The 21,350-nt window shown below is 42.0% G+C and overlaps 1 protein-coding gene across 1 annotated transcript in view; it reads left to right on the top strand.

The window, feature by feature from the left end:
* Positions 1–21,350, top strand: part of LOC144305722 (uncharacterized) — a 284,028-nt gene that overhangs the window by 97,982 nt on the left and 164,696 nt on the right. The window lies entirely within an intron of this gene.

Genomic DNA, 21,350 nt, shown 5'->3' with positions numbered 1-21,350 from the left:
AAGTAATGTGTACTGATGGTACTTTACATCTGTGAATGGAAGTTGAGCCAGTTAGATCTATATAAAGAAGGGATAGACAAATTGATCCAGATCAAGAAGTGTAGTGAAATGGATCATCATTAATATATTCAAGAGCCGGTTATCAATGCTTAAATTACCAAAATATTGACTTAAGTAACTTTATCTGCCAATAGTAGTAGAGGAAATTGCCGCATCTCACCGTATTTATTGGCTTCCATAGCTCTTAATATATATAATATGCAACTATAAATAAAGTTCAGCTATTACATTTAGGAGAGAAAGATCCTTTTGATAGCCTATATTCCATAACATTAGAGGGAGCGATTCCTAATATTATGCACTGAATACACTTTTGTTTAACAACTTGCTGTCTTTGTGCTTTACATAAATTAGATATATAGCAGCAGGTTCAATTAACTCTACAGAATAAAAATAGCAATTTCTAAAAGCAACTTCAGGACATTTCTGTGTAATTCTATGAGATGCCTTCATGCCATTCAATGAATGTAATAAAGATGCTGGTAAAAATAGCATTTGCATTGAATTTGGAGTGCAAAATAGAATCAGTGGGGATATTAATAAATACTAAATCTCCAAATGAATCTCCAAGTCTATTAAGAGTTTTAATGCTGCATTTGAAGCTCATAACTCCAGGCAATTCCCTGTCTAACTTAGCTTTGGCAAATGTTTATTTTGAGAAATGCTCAGTCATCTGTTTTACAAGCTGATTCTTTTTACACCTGAAACTTTCCATAAGAAAGTTGTCAGTATAAAAATTGACTCCATTTTTAGGAAGTGTTGGACCCACTTGCTTTAGAGTTGAGGATATATACAAAGAATATTGACTATTTGAACTGGAAGGAACCTGAGAGGATAGATCTTGTCTTTTATTTATAGATTGTAAATGGAGGCCCAGAATGGGTGAAGTACTGGTGCAAGATCACACAGGAATTTGGCAGAGCCAGGATCATGCCCAGTCCTAGTCCAAGGCTTTCTACCACATCCACATTAAGTTCCATTTTGAACATAAAGAGGCCAAATTTGAAGATGTTACATGACTTACTAAGAAGGTTACATGACTTACTTACTAAGATGATTAATGGCTGATGGGGCTCAACAGACCTCTTGATGCTTGTCTAAGTGGTTTTGATCTAAGTCTTTCAGGACATGGGTCCTGAAAAATGCCCTGTGATCTAAAGATTACTTCTCCTATGTCCACCCGGGTGTTCCAGGTTTTATCATAGTGAGAAACTCCTTTCATGCCTAATTAGACATTAGGCTAAAAATGAAAGTATTTTTGAGAAAGGTATTGGCTCATATTTGTGCCAGAGTACCCTGGATTTGTCCAGACTTCACCAGCCAGTGGACAGACAAGATTCCACTAACATTAGGATCAATGTTTTTCTGGCTTCTGGCCCCCATTGGGCCTCTGGTGGACAAAGTTCTAGTTGGAACCCTTGATATAAAAGTGAAGTGGCCCTAGGCAGGGATATACATAGACTCATGGCCTTGCTGCTTGTGTCAGAGGCTTGCAAGGAGACAGATCAGAAGATCAGGGACAATAAGGTCTATATGGATCTAGGGCAATGAGTATGAATTTTGTATTGCATGTACGTGATCACAAGAGAATATCTATCAAGAAGGCCTTGTTGTTACAAAACAACAAAGTAATGGAATGACTCAGGCAGGTAACATCATCCCATCTCTGTCATGGACCATCTCAGTGCTAGCATGACTGACGAAAGAATTGCTATGGTGTCAAAATCAGGGTGATGCAACCCAACAGCATGGCTCCCAATCACTAAGGCTGATGTAACTATTTCCACTACCCAATGTGCAACTGGCTAGCGGCAGAGACCAAAGCTGAGCCCATAATATGGCAACATCTGTTGAGGAGGCAACTAGCCACTTGGTAGCAGGTTGAATACATTGGATAACTACCTTGAAAGACTATTCATCTTGACTAGAATTGTTCAGTTGTGAGTTTGCCTTTCCTGCTTTTAGGCCCTCAGCAAGTATTACTACCTGATAACTTGCAGAATGTTTAATCCACGGACATTGACCCTGTATAGCATTGCCTTAGACCAAGGGAGTCATTTTACAGCAAAGGAGATATTACAGTGGGCACATGGCCATGGGACACATTGGTCTTATCATTTACAGCACTATCCAGAAGCCACAGGAATGATAGAATGATGAAATGGTTTATTAAAGAGGCCTTTTAGATGCCAGCTTGAAGATGATTTACTGTAGGGATGGGGCACCACCCTCCATTTAAGATATGTACCTTAAATCAATGACCATATTATGGTATTGTTTATTTAAAAAAATTTTTTTAAAGATTCTATTTATTTGAGAGAGAGAGTGAGTGAGAACATGAGCAGGGGGAGAGGTGGAGGGAGAAGCAGACTCCCTGCTGAACAGGGCGCCTGATGTGGGGCTCAATCCCAGGAACCCAGGATTATGACCTGAGCTGGAGAAAGATGCTTAACCGACTGAGCCACCCAGGTGCCTTTATGGTATTCTTTTTTTTTTTTAAAGATTTTATTTATTTATTCATGAGAGACACACAGAGAGAGGCAGAGACACAGGCAGAGGGAGAGGCAGTCTCCTTGGGAAGAGCCTTATGTGAGACTCGATCCCAGGATCCTGGGATCACAACCTGAGCCAAAGGCAGACGATTAACTGACTGAGCCACCCAGGCACCCTGGTATTCTTTAATGGGTAGCATACATGGGTTTGGAAACCAAGGAAGTAAAAGTACGAGTGACCCACTTAGGAAGATACCACTTTTCTTTCCCACAACTTGGGGTTCTGTGAGTCTAAAGATCCTGGTTCCCAGAGGAAAAATGTTTCCACAATGTGGCACAGTAAGTGTCCCATTGAACTGGCTGCCACCTGGTCACTTTGGGTTTCTTATGCCAAGGAACCAGCAGTCAAGGAAAGCAGTTGCATATTGTTAAGAGTAATTGACCCTCATCTTAGGAAAACAAGTCTACTGATACACAAAGACATCAGGGAAGATGTTTGACTTCTAGGTGATCCACTAGGGCATCTGACCCAAGCTTAATGGAAACTAGGGAAGTGCAACAGCCATTGCCCAAGACTGACATGGGAACCAGTAGCTCAGAGCCCTCAGAAATTAAGGTCTGGGTCATCCCACCAGATATGCCATTTAGACCAGCAGAGGTTCTAGCCAAGAGTGAAAGGAATCTAGAATAAATCTAGTGGAAGAAGAGGATGATGATTATCAGATTCAGCCTTGAGATAAATTGTAGCAGCAAGTAGTCTTTGTACAGGTCTTTGTTTCTTCTGGAAACAAGGTCAACCAGAATAGTAGAAAACTGTTCCTTTGATAGAATGCATACGGGATGGGCTATAGTGAATATTGTTGCACTCCATCTAGATCTCTCTTCAGAGCTGATGCAATCATCCCTAGCGCCTGGAAATATTGGTATGTAATGGCTTACAGCTTGGTCCATCAATAGGAATTGCTTTCAGTCTTTGAGAACTGCCTCACAGGAGCTGCACATTCCCTCCTAGAGGACAATGTAAGGCCCATAACTGGCCGCTAAAAGGACTGAAAGGCCTGGCCTCTTCTCTCAACTTGGGGCAACTCTCACAGGTCATCTCAGCTTTAGAGCATCCCACTGGATTGCCTCAAGTCTCTTTTGCGACCGTATTGTGGGTCAATTTCTCACTCTGCCCGGTCCTGCTTTCTTTACCTCCGTATATCCTGAGAGCACTCCCCAGCAAACCTTCAGCAGACAACTTATCTTAAAGTCTGTTTCCAAGGTTCCCAATTTAAGACACCATGGAAGTGGAAATATAAACTTAAACCAACTCTTTGATACTTGTACATGTAGCCAAGGCCTAGAACCTTGATTGGATGGAATGTATGGTCCTCCTGGGGAAAGAGTATAAAAATATTTTAACCATTTTGCTCTGAGCTATTTGCATCTGGAACACAGGCCTCTGTTGGGGGTTTAAATTCTCCAGCAATCATTATTATATGCCTAAGGGAAAATGTGTTGGTTTGAGAACAGGGGAGGTAGAGCTGGGGGATGGAGAGAGAACTTGGACTTTGTGGAAAGGGAAGTACAGTTTGTAACCTGGGGGCCATGGTGTGAGGAATTCAGAGTAAAGGAGAGGGAGAAAGAGGAAGAGGGATTCTCCATCAAAGATATCCTGGACCGACTTTATTTTAGGTTTAATTTTTAACAAGAGTTTTACCCTCTATATTCAGGTAGCTGAACAGTTGTTGAAGAAATACATCTGGGGGCAAGGAACCCTTCTTGAATCTCATAAATCACACATGCCTTTCCTTCTGAACTGTAAGGTATGGCTGCTCCACTTTCTGCCAGCTCTGGTGGGAGGGTAACCTTTCTCACCTCATTCACCAGACTCTCCTGACTGCGGTCAAGCTGGATAAACAAAGGCTGCTGGGGGTGGGAAGTATGGGGGAGTATTCAGAGCAACTTTATTAAGCTTACTTGTAAGCTCTTGGTAGAGGAAGGCTGATGGGTAAGGAGGGGCCTTGGTGTTGGTTCTACTTTCTGGTGGGCTATAGGTGGCCAGATGCCATGGCCCGGGGCTGGAACTGCAGCTGGGCACCTCACATGCTTCATTCCAGCCCTTCTGGGTGGTACTCTGCCCCAAAGGCCATGGGGACCAGTCCAGCGTGTGCAAAAATGGGTTCCCTGCGAAAGCCTGTAGATGGATTGCCAGGCAGAAAAATGTGGTCTGCAGCAGGCTCTGCCAACTGCAGCTTGTGGGTTGGGAGGTGGGGTGGAGGGAGGTCTGCTGGATAGGCAGGGGGTTGTCATTTTTAGACCATGACTAATAAGAAATCTGGATTTTCTCAGTTGTAAAAACTCTTCCCACTCTTCCCTTTCCCTCTCCATAAGGTAATTGCAAAAGTCTAGAGCTCTGGAGTTGTTTTATGTTCTCTTTTGATGGCCTAAAATGAATTAGAAGCTGGAAAACATTGTACATGGGAAACACTATATGTGTATTGTGTATTACATCTTAGGCTAAATGTTATATGAGAACAAATGGTTTAAGGGAGTTTGAGAACACAAAAGAGGTTGGCAGTCATTTTAAGTCCAACATTTGGCCCAAATTAGCAATTTTCAAATATTCATGTTTATATTTGAATACAAAGATTTCTTATTTCAAACCAATTGCTGCTGATCAGTAGCATAACTTCAAATTTGTTACAGCTTACAGGAATGGGGATCGGGAAGCAGAGTAAAATGGAAATTTTGAACTTGAAGTTAGAAGACCTCTGTTCTCAGCTCTTCCATTTACTAGCTGTATGACCTTGGGCAACTTATTTAAGTTCTCTTCCTCTCAGTTTATACATCAATAAAATGAATGTAGTAATTTTTATCCTATAGGGATATGGGTTGGACCAAGAGAGATTATGAAAGTGAAGGTGTTTAGAAAACCATAATCTACACAAATGCTAATTATAATTAGTAGGAATGTGTATGGAGTTGGTGCCAGAGCCTAGGAGGATTCAGGTGGCTTTGTGGACGGGGTCAGAGATGAGTGACAGGAAGCTGGAAAGCTCTAGGAGACATGGCTGTAACTGACTCCAATTCCAAGTTCCAATGAGTATTTTTCCATGAGTCTTATATCCCAACAAAATGACATTCTTTTGCTCCACATTCTATGATTTTTATGTAGTTATTCACCGCTAATGTCCTGGCATTGAACAAGAGATACTTGTGCTCCATGGTCTACTTCTCTTGGAAATCATTATGTAGCTTCTAGGTTTATCTCTTAGAAATTTTTTAGCCTCTGGGACTTCAAGCTGTTCCAGTTTACTTAAAAAAAAAAAAAAACAAACAACAACAACAAAAAAACTACACATGAACAAACCCCAAACTCCCTTCCAATTCTACAACAGGCCAGTTATACAGAATGGTCTACTAAAGCCATCAAACACTGAGTGTAGTTGCGATGTTGAAGAGTTTAATGCAAACGAACACTTGGATCTGTGTGTCTCCCATGACACTGCAGACACTGCTGACATAAATTTGTCTCTGTGTTAAGACAAGTGAAGGAGAGAGTCACATGGCCAAGTTAAATCCATGTTCTAAAACCTTATGCATTTGCTAAACTTTTCTATTTTCTATGGGAATCTTGTATCTATTAGGATGTTTTGAGCTGCAAGTAACAGAAGAACCCCCATTTAATCTGGATTCACCATAAGAAAATTTAATATATCACCTAGGAAGAATCTGGAGGTAAAGGAATCTCCAAGTTTAGTTTACCAGGACCTAGGCTTGCTTCTCCATGATTTTTTTTTTTTTGACTCTGCCCTCTTCTTTGTTGATTCCATCCCCATGTTGTTAATAAGATGACAATAGCAGTTGTAGGTTTCAAAATAGAACATGGAAATCTCCCAAGGAAGAAGAGAGCCCACTTCTTCCAGTGTCTCCTTTGAAGTGAGAAGACATTTCTTTGAAGCCCCAGGTAGACTTTCTCTTATGTCTTGTTGGCCAGAATTGGGTACATGGCCATTTGTAGACCAATACTTGCCCAGGAAAATAGAATCACCGTGTTTGGATAAGAACAAATCAGGATCTACCCCTGGAACTGGGGGTGGGGTTGTCTTTCTCTGAGTCATACAGATACCTGAGTGAATTTGGGTTTTGACAGGATGTAGAAGCAGGAGAAATGGGGTAGGGAGGCAACCCAGTGTTGGTCCACTATTGGTCTCTTGCAGAACAGATCCTAATGTGTAGCTCAGAAAGTGGAAGATTGCTAACCCACTGCTGAGAGAAATACTACTGTATGCAAAATGCCATAAAATAAGAGCTGAGGAAGGAGTGAGGATGAAGGTAAGATGAGATGACAGAGTGGCCTTCCTACCCCCTTTACAAGAATAATACTTGAAAAACCCTCCATCAGATGGAAATATCCTCATGTAAGTGTAGTAGAGATTTTTGGTATAACTTTTTTGTTTCCTTCTCATGGACAGAAGAGAACTAGAACTCTGAGAAAACACGGCCGAAAGTTGTGAGAAGTTATTTCAAAATTAAGTTGTAAAAGAGGAGAATCACAATTTCCTAGGCTGAAATTACCACAGCTGGCAGTTAGGGAAAGCAATATACGTTTTTGATTCTACGTTGGCTTCAAGTCCAAATCAATCCCGAGGAGGCTTTGGCTTGGAAGTAATTACAATTCCGGGTGATTTGGAAAGAATTCTAAACAAATTCTGAGAATAAGGCTAAAAATAAAAAAAAAAAGCTGTGTTTGATAAAATAGATATTATTTACTCTTTTTATATGCACTTAAATGTGGCTTATAGAAAAGCCTGATCCATGAACATCACTGACTTCATTTGTTGCTATTGTTTAGTTGGATAATTCATGTTACGCTCTTATAAAGAGTAGTTTGATAGAAGGATCTCAATCGCGGTACCATCCAGGAGAGAAGCACTCCTCCACCTGGTACTGCCGCGCAGCTTCACAGTTGGGAGATGAGGCAGGGATCACGGGGGCTGGTGACACCACAGGCTTCTCTCTTTCTGTAGGTGTTCCTGCCCCTTGATTTGGGTGTATGATACCTTTGCAGCACAGTTGGTCTGCTTCTGCCTGACAAGGGTCACCTCCCCAACACTCCCTGCCCCCTGCCTTGACTTCCGTGTGCTTACTGCTAAATCTGCCTCGTTGAAGAGGACATCAGTGGGCTTTGAAGTATCTCTTCTTCGTACCTCCGATCAGAGTCACTCCATAAATTGTCCTTTTATTAACTTAACAGGAAAGGCCTTGAAATGCCTCACTTTCCATAGTTTTTGTTTTGTTTTTTTTCCTTTGCAAGGTTGCTTTCCCACTTAGTCCAGTTTTGTTTTTATCTATAAGACAGATCTCTTTCCAGGACCTGTTGTTGGTGAGTTAGTCTTGATACACCTTGTCAGACTGTGCTCATGATACTTCTCAGGAAGACAAATGGGACGTTCAGACCTAGCCATGCGCTGACTATTCGTATGGCATATTCTGAAGGTTGCCAAGGGACTTTGTGCCCCAAGAAGCATGGGGTGATACTCAGATTTTAATGCTGCAGGAATAAGTGTAGATAAACTCTAGCGGTCTAAGCAGGGTCCCGATGAAATTGTTAGGTCTGCATGCTTGTATCCTAAATCCTATTCCTAACCAGTTGTTGTCTAAAATCAAATCCCCTGGCAACATTACACACCACGGAGAGGGGAGAGGCAGGGAAAGGGCCAGAGTTCAGGTACCATTTTGGAGATTCACGGCCAAACTTGGGCCAGCCAGATGAAGGTGCCACACACTAGAGAGTGGAGGAGCCAGATACATTTTAAAAAGTAGCATTAGAGAGGAACTCGGCTGCATTTTAGTTTTGCTAGTGATGAGCAGCAAGGCTGTGGTCTTGTCCTGGGTATTCAGACACAGCCTCGGTAGGTATTCAGAGAGGCATGTCAGTGGAAGCTGCCTGTTTATCATCTGTGTCCTAATGATGATACAGGAATTTGTAGATTAGTTCATCTTTTCATTCTCAGTGAGGATTCTGTTGGGAATATTTTACATCTGTTTACTGTGAGGTTTCCTTATGAAGGTGATTTGTACCACAACCCAGCTCTGCTATAATTTCTAAATATCATTACTCTTTTAATTTTATTTTTTAAAAGATTTTATTTATTCATGAGAGACATGGAGAGAGAGAGAGAGAGAGAGAGAGAGGAAGGCAGAGATGTGGGCAGAGGGAGAAGGAGGCTCCCTCGGGGAGCCCAAGGTAGGACCCAATCCCAGGACCCCAAGATCATGCCCTGAGCCAAAGGCAGATGCTCAACCACTGAGCCACCCAGGTGCCCCCTCATTACTCTTAGATGAGTATTCTTTTACTTTGGATAATAATAACAACAATGCATCACTTCTTGATTTTCTATTTTGTGCTAAGTATACCTTACATGTCCATATTTACTTGCATCTTTTTAACTCTCACAAAACCCTTACAAGATATGATGATTCCCATTTTCTGAGTGAGGAAGTTGTGACAGAGATCCTAAGGTGTTTGGCGCCGGTGGAAGGTGGACACCGATGTGTGATCCTCTGGAGCCCTGATCCACCCAGTGTGCCTTGCCAGCATTGAGTCCTTGCAACCCTCTCGAAGTGACTTAGAGGACAGTGGCTACTAGTGATGCAAATTGGTCTTTCACAATTTGAGGATTCCCACATAACCCCACAAATGGCTCATAATTTGATTTCTTTTTGTGGAAGACTATAATAATTCTACCACTTTAAAACATCAACATTTCTGTATGAGAAATATTGTTTCACTCCAACCCTTGTGGCTGAGGGGAAGTCAAATCAACATAACCTAAATTCTATTTTAAAGTAGTGATTAGATCCGATCCTGTACAGAACAAAAGGAAGTGAATTTAAAGCTGGGATTGATGGGTACCATATGGCCTGAAAAGGGAAAAGAATCCCCCTCCCCGCCCCAAACCAACTCTAGTAACTTGTAGCAGGAGTAGGTTAAGCTTGAGTGTCATCCAAAGTTGTGCAAACCAAAATTTTCACTGTGATCACCACTCTCATGCAGATTTCTCTCTTCCCCCTACCCGGTAATTAATTAGCGTTTGGGCCAAGAGAACGAGGTGGGAAGTATCAATGGAGAGGAACAGATGAGAGGTTGAGTGGAGGCCTTGTTGAAGTTTGAGCGAAATTTTGGCTCCAAGTTTCTTTACATTATTTGTGTTTTGTTTCAGACTTCATGGTCCTGGAATTAAAAAATATGGATGTGTGTGGTGTTAATGTGTTTAACAGTGTGATTGATTTAACAGATACTCAGGAAGATCGACCGACCAGAGGGCCACTCTCTCAGTAGCACAATGTCAAGGGTGAGGAGCGCATTGTGTTTCTAGTAGCCAGTGTGCGAGTAGCACAGGCACCTCCACAGCCCTGCCCCGGCCACCCCCCAACCCAACCCCCAGCCCCAGCCCCAGCCCCAGATTTGCTGATGAGCTGTGCGTGATGCCTGGCAAGGGTGCCATTACGAGAGAGGGCAGCTAGGGAACAGGCAGTGCCATTACCCATATTACTCTAAATGGAAGTATTGGAAATATAAATAAAAGATTGTCATGACTTTCTTGGTTTTGGAAGAAAAAAGCTTTTCAACAGCAATGTTATTTCAATTCGGCTTCTGCTCTCTTTGCCAGCAGCTCTGTTGAGGAGAATGGGACTTGAAAAGGGGTGGGGTGGAAGTGGTGTAGCCAGTGGAGTCTCATTAGTCAGCAACTGGAATCATCTGGGGTCAATATGCGGTGTCCCCACACCCCGTCTTCATTGCAGCTGGAGTCCTCAGGGCCCCCCAACCGCATATGAGCTCTCAGATAAATGCCAGCTTCATCATACCGAGAAAGCCTGTGCTCTTCTTTTGTGCATAGGTGATGTTTCTGTGGTTCAGGAGGAGCCACATGTCCCACTTTGGAAGTGAGATCATCAGAATCATTCAGCTACCTCTTCCAAAATCTAAAATCTATTTCCTTAGGCAGAAGCTGGGGAAGAGGAATCCTACAGTGCACTCGCCTCGTGCGTGGCTTCTGCATGGGTTGGGAGTGTCCTGGGCAGTGTGATGGGGACCTGGGTGGGGACAGGGTACCCGGCACTGGACGGCATGTTGCAGGAAGAGCTGATGGGTCCCAGTGGTCGGAGCCAATACCCCATTGCCAACTGGCAGGGAACCCGAGATCCTTATCTGTGCTCCTGGCGGAGCTGTACCATGTGAAAGCTAGGAAGGATTTTGGAGATTATTTTAGAACATTCTTTTCATTTTATAGGTGAGGAAGCAGGTCCACAGAGGATAGATCACCAGTCTAAGTCCACAGGGCCCGGGGTGCAGAAGCAGCGGGTGGCCTCTGCTCTCCTGGACTCAGTTTCTCTGCGTGGTCCAGCACACATGCTCCTTCTGGACCTCATGTGGGTCTTCTGGGCCTCGTGTGGGTCTTCTGAAGTGCTTACTCCTCGGATCTCTGGGCTTTGCCAAGTCCTGATTGTGCCACAGGAGAGACTGGCTGAGGGCAGGGAGTGCTCAGGAGGCAGCTGCCTTAGAGGGACACCTCTGAGCAGCAGACAGGGTTGTTTAGCACCTTCCAGGAGGTAAAAGAGAATGGAACCAATTACGTGTCCAGAATATTGGACCCTTTTACCACCTCCCCCCACCCCTCGCCCCACCAACTCGATTCTCTGGTCTCCCATGGTGTATGAGTTGCTTGTTAAATTAATGTTTGCCTGTCTGGAGTGCCAGAGGAATAGACATTATAGGCCAATTAGAGATAAAAATCAAACCAACCAGAGTTGTCCTTTTAAAAATTAAAAGTCCTTTTTATGTGCTGTGGAGGTGTCGGCATTATCATAAAGACTAATTAGGACATTTTACAACATCCTGGTAACGGGAGGAAACAATATTGTTGGTAACTTTAAAGATTATTAAGCATCTTTAGCACTTCAGGTCAGATATTTAAGACGCTTTCTGTGCTCACCTGCTGTTGCCTGCAGGAAGTATTTTATTGTCTCATAAGAAGAAATGAGCATTTTGAAGACATAAATGCCCGGCTGTAATGGACGGTCCTTCACTTTGCTAAGCCCTAAAACAAGGTCTCCAGGAAGAGCTGGCTGTGACTCGAGATGAGATTTGTCACACAGTATTCATCAGTCTGCACTGAAGGCACTTTCCATCTTGGCCACCTGGAGAAAAGAAATCTCGAAGGCAGAGATCACGGGGAGGGTTTGTTCTGGTGTTGGCAGCAGAAACAAGCCAACCAGACAGTGTGTGTTCCTATTAAAAAATGCCGCTTTTCACATATGGGCAGATGCTTCTCCTACATTCCAGCAGCCAGGTTCAAAAACACTGAAGAAGTAAAGATGAGAGGAGTGGGGGCTCCATGGAGAGTTTTGGGGGGAAGAGCTTGTCTGTGATTCGCCAGTTCCCTATAGAAACCACCGTGAATTGGAACATGTTCTTTGGAACTTGACTGAAGACAAAAGGCTTGTGGCAGATGTGAGTTGGATGCTTAACTTGCATGCCTTTGCCATTTAAAGAATTGCATATTGGGATCCCTGGGTGGCGCAGCGGTTTGGCGCCTGCCTTTGGCCCAGGGCGCGATCCTGGAGACCCAGGATCGAATCCCACGTCGGGCTCCCGGTGCATGGAGCCTGCTTCTCCCTCTGCCTGTGTCTCTGCGCCTCTCTCTCTCTCTGTGACTATCATAAATAAATAAAAAAAAAAAAAATAAAGAATTGCATATTGTCTTGAAATTCAAGTGTCCTTTCAGAAATAGGGAAATTGTATCAAGGTCAGACAAAGCAGAAGGGTAAATCTAAGTGTCACAAAAGTACCTAAAGCTCTTAAGATCTATGTACAGAGACTTCCAGAACGCTGAGGAAATCTCCAAGTTCCCAGCGGAAGGCTGTGCATTCGAGTGTTATTTATTTGTGAGACTGTTTAGAAAGCCTTTCACATTTTCAGCAATTTTAATTGAGACTAAAACCACACAATTAAGCTTCACTTAGTTATCAGTGAGAACAGTAGCTATTTACTTTATAGTCTTAATGATATAACAAGTGTAAAGAAAACACAGGGCAGAGTTAAAATTTAATTCCCGGCTTTGTGCGCTGGGATCTTGCCACACGAACTATTCACATTAATCAGGGCTTTTATAGTAAGATTTCAGAATACGGTCCTGAAACTTTACCATTTCCTGCCAACTGGTGCGCCCCACTCCAGTTTTCACACGACGATTCTCTTTTTAAAGGGCCATTTTTTTTTATTGTAAATATAATGCAATCTTATAAACACAATCTGAAAAACAGTCAGCAGCATGTACCACCCACACAAACATTGTTAACGTCTTTGTGTCTTTCTTCTCACCTTTCCCCCCCTTATGAATCATTTTATTTAAGATTTTCGTAATTGTAGCCACAATATTTACACAATTTTATATCCTGCCTTTTTCACCTAATATATTGTAACCTTTATCCATGTCAGTTTATGGTATTTGTAAACATAATATTTAATGGCCTCATAATCTGTTATTAAGTGAATATGTTATAGTGTGCTTAACTAGTCCTCTCTTTTAGACCTGTAGGCTGTTTTCAGTTTTTTTTGGAGAGTCACACACCTAATAAGAGGAGAAATTTGGTTTGAAACCCTTCCCTAGATTTGTGTTTTTCTGCCATTTCAGAGTGTGCTGATGCTTTATTTAGCCTGTCAGAGTCCTGCTTCATTTTGAAAACCCTTGGCTAATTTGATAGATCACAATGGTATTTTAGATTAACTTGCATTTCTTTTGATTACTACAGAGACTCTTTTTTCTGCAGTTTGTCAACTAGCTCTGTACTTTAACTCTGCAGATTTCTCTGTTTACCTCTTACTTCAGCTATTTTATCTTAGTATGTATGCAGGCCTAAGATTTCTATGTTGTTAAATCTGGGTAGCTTCTCTTTGTGGCTTTTGCTAAGCCTTTAAACATAGAAATTCCTCTTCACCCCAGAGATTTGATAAATAATTCAATTCAATTGCCTTTTAGTTTCTTTCTATGGCTTAATTCTTTTATGTTTTACTCTTTAGTGCATCTGGTATTTATTTTGGTATGTGGTGTGAGATACGGATATAAATTGTTCTTACTTCCAGATTGCAAGCCTATTTTGTTGATTGAATCCCTCTTCTTTTTGATTTGTGATGTATTCTTTTTCATATATCAATTTTTTACTCTTAGGTTTTAGATATTTTTCATAAATATACCAAAAGCCATTGGGATTAGTCACTTTTACTTATGTATTTATTTTTCATTGTGGCAGGTTATTTGGACTAGGTAATTATGTGACTTGCTTTGGAGCCATAGAAATGGAATAATTGTGCATAATAGACTGTGTTACATAGGGGGCCCCCTTAAGTTCTAGGAAGAAAAGAATTTAGATAACTTTTTCTGAGTGAGGGGTACTTATAGGAATCACTTATGCAATCTTGGGCATCACCATCAGAAACTGTCATTCTGTAGGTTTGAGCATCTCTGTTTTTAAAAAGTTGCAGAGGATTCTGATGCGTACCCCATTTGAGAACCATGGTCCAGGGCAAGAATCAGCAAACTATGGTCCACATGTCAATTCCAGCCTGCCACCTGTTTTTGTATGGTCCATGACCTAAGAATGTTTTTTTCACATTTTTTAGGTGGTTGGAAAAAAATAGGAAAAAATATTTCATGACACATGAAAATAACATGAAATTAAAACTCTAGTGTTCAAAATAAGGTTTCATTGGATTATACCTGTGCACATGTGTTTATGTATTGTCTTTGGCCATTTTACAACTGCAGTGGTGGAAAATTGAGTAGTTGTGACAGAAACTGTATGGCCTGCAAAAGCCAGAAATATATACCATTTCACATGTTACAGGGAAATTTGTGATCTTGGCCTAGAGTAATGAAATGAGAATCAGAGTTCCTTGGTTCTAGGGTATGTAGTATTGAGGTGCTATACCAGAATTGTTAGTTGTTCATCTCAGAAGCAAAATTACCACATTTATACAGGGTTCTTTTTTTTTTTTTTTTTAAGATTTTATTCATGAGAGACACAGAGAGAGGCAGAGGGAGAAGCAGACTTCCTGCAGGGAACCTGATGCAAGACTCCATCCCAGGACCTTGGGATCATGACCTGAGCTGAAGGTAGATGCCCAACCACTGAGCCACCCAGGTGCCCAGTTATACAAGGTTCTAAGGGCAAGAGACAACACTGAAAGATTTTAAATTGCAGATCTTCCATTTTTTGCAACAACGTGAATAAAACATGAAATTTTGCTACAAAGTAGCCAAAAATTCTGCAAGAAATAGAATAAACCATTCTAAATGCATGGCTGAACTGGAAAGAAAGGGTAATTTTCAGAGACTTCAGACAAGGTAGAAAAGTAAAGCCAGATATCTGAGAGTGTATGGGGGCTGGCAGTTGCCCTCAGGGAGTCTTCTGATCCCTGGTGATCACTTGAGGGGAACAGGACACAAAGCCTTGGGCCAGTGCTAAGTAAAGTGTTGAGTTGTACACCTCTCTCCTGAGCTGCCGACACTGGGACTCTTGTATGACGACATCCTTACTAAGAGGGTGACCTAGAACAAAAAGGCACACAAAAATGGACAGCAAAGAAACCTGCTGTCTTAGTCTTTGGTTCAGAGCAAGGAAAAAATTCTCTCCCTGAAAATTCCCAGCAATTATAGCCCTTATACATATATGGGGCCTGGGCTCACACAATGTTCAAGGTGTGAAGACACCAGGAATTTAGTTTCAAGCAGTTTTAAGTTGGTGGTGCCTGGCAGCATCAGATATATAGCCTTTCTGGAAGAATAAACCACTCAACACATGCTTCCTGTAATCCTCACATATAAAAGTTCCAATGGACATGAACTCACACAACAACAGATACACAAATAACAAAACAAGGAACTAAGGCACCGTGAGTGAAAGATCAGACAACCAGTAGCAGATGTCATCCCATAAAGACTTCAGATAAAGAAACTACCAGATACAGAATATAAAGTTGCCATGTTCTATTGGTTTAAAGGAATAAAAGAGTGAATGCCAAGTATGAGTAAGGAGCAAAAGACCATTCAAAATGAGCAACAGATTGGAAGAAGAATGAAATGGAAATAAATGTTCTAGAAATAAAAAACATAATTATTGAAATAGTATACATTGTCAATTTCATCCTCTGTCTACTTTCAGGAGAACGAATTGACCACCCTAAATGGGTGATGTAGGTGGAGATAAGAAAGTTTTGGAATGAACAGTAGAGAGCTCTGAAAGAAATCCTAAAGAGTTTGGAACTTCTATATGCCATGAAAAACTATTGACATCTCTTGAGGAGGAGTGGTAGTGGTGGTCATGTGGGGATTCGGGGTTCCATCATATTTAACCCTTAGCCTACCATTCTTCAGAGTACATAGATATGTACCTTCGTAAGAGCCAGAGGTGCCTTAAATATAGCAACCACATTTCAGGGTGAAAACAGGGGGCCAATGGCAAGTTCAGCCCATGACCAAAGAGACAAAGCAACAAATCAGTATACGTGGTATTGATGCAAACATGGCCACTGAGAGGCAGGGCAAGGGAGAGCAAAAGCCCGAGAGAGGGTGACACAACAGGCAAAGATAGTAGAGAAGTTTCATAGGAAACTGGGGATTGCGGCAGGTGGAATAAGGAGATAAGTTATGAATGGATGAAAGGGAAGGTAGAAGGAAACATAGGTAAGAATGAATACATAAGAAGGTTACTCACTGGACCTACGGACATGAAGTATCAGCACCCGGGAGTTAGCAGTAAACCGATGTTTTATGGATCTAGAAACATCTGGCTGAGAGGAAAAGAATTTTTCTCTCGTTCATTCTCTTCTTTCTGATGATTGGAGCCTTGATTTTATGATCCTTTCTAAACTCCTTCATTAGTGTTATTTCTCTAACATCATGTCTTTCAAAGTCCCTCATGAGCCCTTTTTTGGGATACTACTTCCTCTAACTGACGTTGTTACTATTTTGATGCTGCATCTCTCCTGCACCCAACACCCTGTCCGTACCTTCTGAAGCCTAATTTTTTGAAAATTGGCCCTGTCAGCTCCAAGGAAGTTCCCTGATGCTGCTTCCATCCCATGGTTTCTTTCTGATCTTCATAGGTTAATTTCATTGTGAGACAGGATGCAATTAATGAGACTTATTATGTTAAAGAACACACACATTATTTTTTAATAATTATGCTAGCGACGAAGGCAGTTATGGGTTAATTGTTAAAATCATTATAAAAATAACAAGTGGAAGGTTGAATTTATGCTGATAGTTCAATTAGAAAGAAATTTAAAGACAGAACTGTGAGCAAATGACCAGTGTGTAGGAGACAAAGTATGTGCTGATACATGTAGACGTTTACAGTTATCAACTCACCAGCAAATGTGGTATAAGAAAGATTTTGACACAAAGAAGTTTTCTGCAGAGTCATCTTAGGCATCTTTGCAGAAATACAAAACTGTGAGAAAAACATCAAGTTTAGAAAGAAACCAGTGGATAAGATTTTGGGATCTTATGATAGATTCTAATACTAAGGCCAAGAAACTAGAATGAAACATAGAATGAAAGCCGTAATCAGAGCAGGTGATTTGCTCTCTTGGTCACTAAATAGCCATTGGCTTCTGGCAATTCATTTTACCCTCTTAGGATCTCAATTTCCTCACCTATAAAGAGGCTTTAAAATTCTGTGGAAATGAACATATGTAGAGACATGGACTCCTACACATCAAAGCAATGAAGGCTGTTGATCTTCACTAGAGTTGGCCAAGTATCAGTGAATCGTGTGTATGTGCATGTGTGTGTTTGTGAGTGCTTGTACATAGGCCCCTGCAGACATGAGACGTGAGATAAATTATAGGCAAAACTCTATAATTTGTCTTTTTGCAATGAGAAATCTTTGTCTTTAAATGGTTGGTCTTAAAATCTCCTTATGAAGAAAACACATTGCAGAAATGATTCATGTCATTTGCGTGTCTGAGTTGGGGGCAAGGAGTGAGTGTCTGATAAACCGTGTCTGTCTTGGTCAGCCCTTTGCAGCCACTACTGCCCTTTTTCATTTCCTTGCTCATTAGTTAACTTAGTTTTTATCTTAAAAAAAATAATCCACTTTACTTTGTTTGATGTTCTTCTTTTTGTTTGGTTTGGACTCATAAGACTGTTGAAAGGGGAGGGAGTCTAAAGCTCATCTAGTCCAACCCTCTTATTTTATAGATGAGAAAACTAAGGACCAGAGAGGGGTAGTGACTTGTCCAAACTTAAATAGTCAATTTGTAGCAAATTTGGAACTAAAATTCCAGCCTTTGACTTTTTGTTGGATGCCTTCTCTGCTCTGTGCCTTTCAGGGCTCGCTATAAGATGTATCATAAATATCATTTTATATGGCTAGAGCACTTTACAATTTTCAAAACACTGTCATATATATCATTTCACTGGGGCCTTATAACTCCCAATAAGATAAACTCAGACATTTTTGTCTGTAATTTAGCTAAAGGAGAATCCTGAAATTCACTTGTCCACGCTCCCATGATCAGTAAATGTTGGAAGTGTCAGGAGAAGCTGCTCTTTCTGGCTCCGGCTTCCTGCCCTTGTGTTGCTCCATGATGTGGCAAAATAATGGATGAGATAATAATGATTTATTTCAAAAACCCAAAAGCAACTTTAAATTTCCCTTGTCAATATATATATTTTTTCAAACTATCAATTTCTCACATCCGAAGAATTTCCCCTTGGCATATTTTGCACTGACCCTATGCGATCTATGTGGCGGTGAGGAGAAGCAGACGAACACTTGAGGTGTGAACAGCACACCTCTGTAAAAACCGTTTTGTGCACTGTGCAGGGATCAGAAATCTTAGCCTTGTGATGCTAAGCAGTGCTGCTAATGAAGCCCTAAGGCCTGCAGAGGCATGAAAAGAAGAGTGTGAAAACCATAAGTATTTAGAAGAATAAGAATGGAGAAAAGGAACCCGGGAGACAGAGGTTGAAGAAGAGGATCCAAAGGTGAAAAATGGGTTTTGTGCCACCAGCCATTGCCTGGAGGCACCTGAGGGGTGGGAAGATAAGCGTGTCAGAGGCTCAAAGTTGGCATTTGGAATGACTCCTTTTCCTAGGTTATTGTTGATCGGTGCCCTCTCCATCTGGGGTGACCCACTGTAGTAGTCCCCAATATTAGTGACTCTTCATTGGGGTTCTAACAGGCCCCGGTAGACATGGCCAACATTAACAAGAACAGTTAATAGTTATTAAGATGAGCTCATAATGACAAAGCTGACATTTATTGAGAGTTTACCAAGTGCCAGGCACTTGTTCTAAATACTCTAGGGGTATTAATGCAATGAATGTTCACAACTCCATGAAGTAGTTTCCTTTTACAGATGGAAAAATTGATGTGCAAAGAGGTGAAGTATTTTTTGCTCAAGGTCACACAGCTAGTCATTGGCAGAGTTGGGATTCAAACCAGAGTCCTTGGGATTAATCACCAGGCTACACAGGTAAATGTCGAGTAAATATTAAATGGTAGTAGAAAAGATTGATTACTTGGCCCTCTAATGACATCATAGCTTGCTAGGCAGGCTGCTGTGTTCTCTGCTTGAGGTGCGAACTATGTGCCCAACTGCAGAGTCAGCCGAGGAGGGCTGACTGTGGAGACTGGCCATTCCACACCCAATATGTCAGTTCTCTGTGTTGCTGTGAAAAGCACCTGCTGAGGGCTATGCAAACTACAGCCTCCCTCCCTCCCCGGTGAGCTGGTCTCTACAGGAATGAGAATATGCATCTCAAGGGAAGTGTGCTGCTGGGTGTGGGTGTGGCATTTCCCGGCACTTCACCTCTGGGTTCCAGGGACATGGGGAATTGTGGCCATAAAAGATAGAGGTAGAATCGGTCCTGGTATGTGTTAGAATCAGGCCAGGGTTATTGGCAGCTTTCTGTGAAGGAGGAAGAAAGGGATTAGGAACAAGAGTAATTCTCTGTCCTCACTGATTTCAGAGGCTATTTACTTGCAAGTGTTTCTGCAACTTCTCTTCCCCATTTCAACAAATTTACAGTGGAGGGAAGAGATTTGCTCCATGGTGACTCCAACAAGAGAGTCCTTCAGAACATAACGCTGCCAAGGTCAGGAAATGGAACACATGCCCTTCTTCAAGGCAGTTCTTTTTTTTTCCCCCCTCATCACATCAGCGGTCATGCAGGGAAAAGGGCCATGGACAGGTCTGGAGGCAAGTTTAGTGGTGGGAAATAGTCATAGCCTCCAACATGTTGCAGCTTATGATCAGAACAGCTTGAAATAGTCTGTTTCATTAAAACAGGGGCCGGGCGTGGAGTGTTGGCTTCTGAGTGCTTGGCTTGAGGAAGGTCAAGTAGAATCTATGCCATTGCTTCTGCTGCAGCTGTTATAAGTCATTATATGAACCATGAAGGCAATTAAAGAAGAACAATAGGACCAAAAACAAGTGGAAATCATCTGCTCTCAGGATTAGAACATGCAAGTTTCTCTTTGTTCTTCCAGGATGATTTACCATTTTATAGGTTATAGGTCTGTGATGATGCTGAATATTGTTTGGCCCTATCTAGCCGCCTGGCTCTTTTAGAAGACAATTGAGGTGGAAATACTCTTTAATTCATCTCTGTGAAGACTCTTCCAATTAAAAATCAGCCAAATAAGCAGACAACCCCATAAACCAACATCTAAAGAGTCTGAATATCACCATCAGTAAAATCCCAATTTGTGAAAACAGGCATTTGGAAATTTGTGTTTTTCAAATTGAAAGGAGTAGAAGGTGTGAATGTTGTTTGGCAAATCCAGGGCATTGCTGTTAGCTGTAAATATTAAAAACGTTTAAAAAGTTTACTTTCCCCTTTGAGTACAGCTATGCATGAAGGGGCAGAAAGCTGCTCCCCCCCTCCCCCAGGGTCCTGTTTATAAGTGACTTCAACAAAAGAGGTGCCCCTTGCTGCCCAAAGCCTAATGGGCTGCTCTGCTGCTTTTAAGTCAGCACGACATAACACAGCTGGATGGTGGCTCACTTAGGGCAGGGTCTCTGCTCACTCATGGCCCCTGGCTCTTCCTTTGATGTGCCCACTTTGGGAAGTGCTAATAGGAGCTATTAAAACCACTGGGGTGAGGGTGGAGGCTGAGAGGGATGTGACAAGCTAAACAACTATGTGGCAGCTTGATGCTTAAAAAGAAGTGGAAGTGTAACTGACCCCAGACAAGGACCAGTGGTTGTTGCTGACTGTTGGAACTCTAGAATTAGATATGGTTCTGTTTGAATGACATTCTCTGCCCCACACTGAAATAGGTGGATGGCACCATCAGGGGCAGAGAAAAGCCAGCAGGTTCATAAGCTAGAGTGCTTGTGATAGATCCTGGTGTTTCTCCAAGAGATTTGTGGGACTGAATGTCTCAGGGTTTTTACTGTTTGGAAAGCATCCATGTGGGAGAGGTTGGCTTCCTATCCCACTGGATGCTGGTGCAGCATGGGAACACTTGGGTACTCACACGGCTTTGCCTGCTCTGTCTGTTCTGACAAGGGGAAGGTCTAAGACTTGGGATGCTGAATTTGGTTTAAGACCCGGGAGGACCTGAAGTTCCTCTGCATTCCAGAAATGGAAGCTCACAGATTGTTACTGTCTTGGTGATGTACGCCTGAGCATAGATGGACAGGAACTTGGGGTCTCTCCCAGTTCTAGCAGAGGGAGAAGTTGGGGAACACTCTCTGCACCTGCTTCCGGGCCAGGAAGCCTCCTTGCTGGC

The sequence above is a fragment of the Canis aureus genome, chromosome 36 (genome assembly GCF_053574225.1).
Source record: "Canis aureus isolate CA01 chromosome 36, VMU_Caureus_v.1.0, whole genome shotgun sequence".
Lineage (NCBI taxonomy): Eukaryota > Metazoa > Chordata > Mammalia > Carnivora > Canidae > Canis > Canis aureus.
Note: the sequence above shows the minus strand (reverse complement) of the source record. Positions and strands in the feature narration are given on the sequence as shown.